Raw genomic sequence first — 5,557 nt, forward strand, 5'->3', positions numbered from 1 at the left:
AATATATTTCTATAACAACTAAATTTTTTTTCTAATCTGAAGATAATACATTTATACATAATCTGTCGAAAATAATAAACTTTCCAACTTAGCTATTTTGCCGAAATTCCTGATTTACGAGAACAATTTGCATAAAGTAACTAAATGTGTAACTCTTCTAACTAAACGTTTTACCTAATTCAAGCGTACACTTTCTTTGAGTTTAATATATTCTCTATTCACTCGTTCGCCTCAAGAATTTTTTTTCCGTGCAGTACACCCAAATTTATCAAATACATTTATCACCGTTTAATCACCGCGAAAAAATTTAAAGATGAACCAGCGATGTTTATCCTTGATATAGCTATAAATATTTTTAGAAACGAACCAACGATATTTGAAAAAAATGTCAAGCAAGAATTTGCAGACAAATTTATTGTAAGTATGATCATTAATGTGTATCATGCATAAAAATCGTTAAAACAAAGATATTATATATCTGAATTACGAATGTTTGAACTCTGAATATGGCGGTGATGAAATAGGATTAATTTTGATAGAAGTTTGACATTTATAATTGATTTAACAATTTAGGTTACAATTACACAGATTAAAAGGGTCTGTTTGAAACTGAAAACGTGGAGTTAGTAGTAGAACTAGTTAAAAAAATGTTGTAACTTTTTAAAATATGGATTAAAGTTTATTTCATTTCTCCGCGTGTCTTGCTAACCAAAAATTTGTATGTGAAGTTCAGATTTTTATGACATCTGAAATATAATGTAATTACAAAGCTAATTAATCAAAATGTATGAAAATCCTTGAGCCCAGCTTCCAGTTGGCTTTTTCAAAAGTAAAAATTACTTTAATCAAAAATATATTTTAATTTTATTAAATTTAGTTGACAGTATTTTTACTGTCTGAACTACACAGTTTTTCTCATTATTGAAAAAAGTTCCATTTTCTAGAAAAATGTAACTGGAACTAAAAAGGAACATTTTTTCAACATATATTTAAAAAAGTGTCTAGCTAGTGCAAGTGATTTTAGTGAATACATTTTATTTTAACATATTTTCAGAGACTGAGTTCTGTAATTTACTTTAGTATTTATTATATATATAATGTTTCATAATTTGAAAACGTTTGTTCAAGTCAACCAAACAGCATTTTACAAATTCGTATTCACGTTGAATTGAGCGATATTAATTATATTAATCGACTTTGAATTTGTTTTATTTATTAGAATACATACTTTTTGGAGACAAAATTAGTTTTAATCTGAAATCGTTAAAATATGTAATCCAACGATTTCCAGACCATTAAACTGTCTTTATTTAATAAAATCCTGAATAATATAAAATGTTGAACCGCAAAATCTAAAATATTTTTAAAAAGATAAATATTTTTTGAATATAATTAGTAAATCTTCCTTGAGTTTACTTTACTCAGTTATATTATTTTGAATTTCAACTGAAATTTAACATGTAAGAAGAGCTTAACCCACAAATAATGTTCTAAAAGGAGAGTATTGGCTCAAAGAATTAAACTTTTTCTCATACACATCCAAAACACGTGTTTGTGTAAACTGATCCGTTCCATTGCATTTTATAGCAATTCTAAAAAAGTCAATCACCTAGCCCCAATATATCATAAATTATGCCCTCCCAAAGTTGGCCACTTTTGATCTATTTTTCAGAGCAAATTATCCTTGTTCAGTTTTCTGAAAGTAATTTCTTTATGGGTGAAGCTACGTTACTAACACCAGAGAAAAAGGTGTGCAAAAAATGATGCGTCTATCTAAATAAATAATATTATAGACTTCATAGGTCAAAAATTATGACTCTTCGAAAAAAATATCATTTTTTCCTATTTTCATCCAAAAAGGTTTTATTTCAATAGCTCGTTTTGTGCATACCCTATTAAAAAATTGTAACAGGATAAATGACGGGGGAGCAAAGTCTGCGTAAAATTAAAACAACGTTTCACCTGATCATAGGTCACCAGTTATTACCATGAAAATTTTACATTGTATTATTTTATAATTCAGTTTTTTTTATAGTAAACAAATTTATTACGAACTTATGCAATAATTAAAAAAATTAATTAATTAATTGATTAACTGATAAATTACTTAGTATTAGGAGACAGAGAACATCGTAAAACTTCACAATTCATCATTGTTTTCTCTGCAATGGTTCATTTATTAACTTTTTGAATTTTTAACATAAAATGGTACAATGTTGTAAAAATAATTTCTTAAATATCATTATGTAGAAATAATGAATTAACAATGTATAAACATATGTATTTATCATTTTTTCTTCATTCACTCCGACAACAGATATTGTGGAAGTAATTTTCTTACAGAATATACATAATATATGCACAAAACTGATAGTGCGAATAATATTATTTAAACAATGGTTAAACAACTAAATGTTTGAACTAAAAATGGAAAATATCGTCGCTTAAGAAGCAACACCGCCTAACCCACTGTCAGGAAAAGTGGGTTAGGCGGTGTTGCTTCTTAAGCGACGATATATGCCACTCAAATGTGTTACACTTTTTTTCATAGGATATGCTGATTTGCTGTTGGACATTTTGCTCGAATTTACTTAATACTGCTTGCTACTTTTCAACCGATCTATAGAGAAATAAAATAAAGTTTCATTTTGAACTAAGAAACGGCTTCAAAATGTACTGAAACAAAATTGAAATATAATTGGTTCATATTGAGCAAAACGAATATTGAAAGCAATTTAATTGTTTTTCAGTTTTAACTTTGATCAAGAGAGCCAACATAACTGAAGTTCAAAATGAGTTTGTAAGAAAGTGACCTAGAATAAAATTGAATCCTCAGCTTTTTGTGTGTATCTCTCAGTTTGTTGAAATATTCTATAATAAATGAGCAAACTCAAGCCTACGCTCCGTACCCTACAATCTGTATTACATAAAAATCCCTCTCTTCCCAGAAGGGTTTCACTCTTCCGGTTATTTTAGGAGGCCACTAATTCCGCGGGGATAAAACGGGATTCGAAGGGTTAACATTGTCTGAGAACCCCTGCGAGGAACGGATAGAAGTCCGGAGTGGGTGGTCAGTAGGCAAGCAGGCGAATGAGATGCGCCTTTGGGCTGCGCGTGGCATACAACTTTCCGGGCCTCGTCGCAGAGCGAGCGTGGTAGCCTACCGAGGCGCATCTCTTTGAAACTTCGCTCGGCCTCGGTTCCCGCCGTCCTTCAAACGTCACGGTAAAATAAAATACAATTAAATAAAAAAGTAGTAAAATCACCCCCGTGCAATACTTACTCACCCTTAATGGAAAAATCGATATCGCGACAAAAAACAACATTGCAATACATTATTACTTGCCCATGCTATCGCGATTCTCGTGCTCCAATCACCAAGAGTGTTTATCAACGTAAAAACATTTCGAAATTGATATAACTTTTGAATCCGCGAATGAACTTACGATTCTATTTCGATCATTATCGATTTAATTAATTTACATTCGATTTTCAATGCAAATTTTAATTAAAATCAAAAGTTTATTACCTTTCAATGGAGTCAGACTGAGGCAGCAATTGTCAATAGGTTTCTCATCAAGTTTAACCTCTTTGTGTCTGATTTGGTGTTAAATTAAAGTAATAATAATAACATGAGTACTAAGAATAATATATTTAAAAATAATATCGATATTGCTTAAAAGGATAATATTAATGAAGATAAACAATAGTGATAACAGAAAAATATTGACAATTTCGACAACCGTTTTTGGATTTTGAAACCGAGTTTTGAAGAGGAAATAGTTGACCACAAACCAGCTTGATCCAATTACGTTCTAGACCTGAAGGAACCTTTGCCTTCGCTGAATCGTGCCATTGTTGACATTGTACCAGGCACGTGAATTCCAAGCTTCACGATAAGCGTTTAATTCAGAAACAGCACGACGATAGTGATACTAAAGTGAGTTGGATAAGGAATCAATTGGGCGGGAAAATTCGCGAGTGTCTCGTGCTTTGGTGTAAAAGCGTGGGTTTTAGTGCAGAAAAGTTATAGAAATATTGAATTTCAGGAGTCAAACTAAAGATTATTAGCAGTGATCAGTGTTCTTTCTTATACGTGACTTTGGATTTTGAGATTTGAGCTTCGACGACCTGCTGTCGATCTTCTACTCTGTTCAGAACGTTCTGGTGAGAACTTCCTTCATTTTGTTACTAAAAATTCTTTTTAGGGATTAGTTTAATGGTTATTAGTATTTTCATCTGTTGTTTCCATTCCAACCTTTAGAAAGATTTGTTCCTTTTATTTAAATTTGGAACTATTAACATTTCTAAAACAATGCTACATTCCGTGAAACAATTTATTTTGATTCATGAAACATTTTGAATTTGTGAAACATTTTACAGTAATAAAAGTTTGGTTAAACATGAATTGAGCAGCAAGATTAAGAGTATATTGTTCTTGCAGAAAATTATGTTGTAAGCATGCCATCGAATATCTAACCAACTCTGTTATGAGGATCTTGATAAGCGGAAGAGAAATGTATTAGAGATTTATTAATGTTGCACATTATTCTCTTTATTAGTTCCTAACGGTATTATACGTGTAAAAGCTATATTTACGTTCACCTGTTTTATAACTTCGATAAAACCCCGTCTTCGAATTGATCAGTTTATAGGGAATCAAATTGACCGGGTTGGTGTATATACTTTTCTACACCCCTGAAGGTATCAGAATCTCGTTCCTATATACCTATGTACTTTGGACCGCAGTAAGTTGTTTCTTGAAGGAACTCTTTTATTCCACCTCTTTTCTAGGAAATATTTATATAAGATTACTCTTCTACAGAGATTTATATAATATGCAAATTGTATTGCTCTTTAAAGAACATTTAAAAATGTCGCATTTTTATTCATTTGCTTTATGATTTCAATATTTGTAGCAATGAACGTACGATAATTATTTAAGGGGAAATGACTATGGTTAAATAAAATATATTAAAATTGAGATAGATTTTCGGGATAATGAGATTAAATGATGAATATTCGTAATGTCGAGAAATTTTAATAAGCGAGGCATATGTGACATGTTGTAATTAAGATGGATCGGTAGATTGGGTGCGAGCACGAAGAGAATATACCATCTAACAATGGATTAGCTCTCATGAATTAAGCGTGAGTGCGCGCGCGAGAGAAGTATATTTATTTTATTTGTGATATAAGAGAATTATTATGCCTGGCTGGAAGTATTAGGACCCTCAACTTCGATGTCGATACCACATGACGCTTTACGAAATCGAGCACAATCACTTCCTTGTTCGGTTATTCATCGATTTAACCATCGTTATCAAGTACATACAGCCAACGTATATTTAAAATATATGGATGAACACACTGGTGTGTTTACTAACATGTGTGTACATTGTACAAGCAGAACATGCATAGATATATGCTGGTGTGTAGACTCTACATTCTACATTATATAAATTGTGGGTCCGGATGCAATAAGGGCACATAAAATTTTTTCGTGCGAAAACGAAGTCCCCTGGAGGCTTTAGAAAAAATTTTCGAATTTTAATTT

The 5,557-nt window shown here is 31.3% G+C and overlaps 1 protein-coding gene across 5 annotated transcripts in view; it reads left to right on the forward strand.

The window, feature by feature from the left end:
* Positions 1–3,147: 3,147 nt before the first annotated feature.
* LOC117172128 (protein tincar) overlaps positions 3,148–5,557 on the forward strand; it is a 292,915-nt gene continuing 290,505 nt past the window's right edge. For all 5 annotated transcript variants that reach the window (XM_033359919.1, XM_033359918.1, XM_033359921.1 and 2 more), the window contains exon 1: positions 3,148–4,167. The gene's annotated coding sequence lies outside the window, so the exon portion shown is untranslated. The remainder of the gene's footprint in view (positions 4,168–5,557) is intronic.

The sequence above is a fragment of the Belonocnema kinseyi genome, chromosome 4 (genome assembly GCF_010883055.1).
Source record: "Belonocnema kinseyi isolate 2016_QV_RU_SX_M_011 chromosome 4, B_treatae_v1, whole genome shotgun sequence".
In the NCBI taxonomy this organism is placed as follows: Eukaryota; Metazoa; Arthropoda; class Insecta; order Hymenoptera; family Cynipidae; genus Belonocnema; species Belonocnema kinseyi.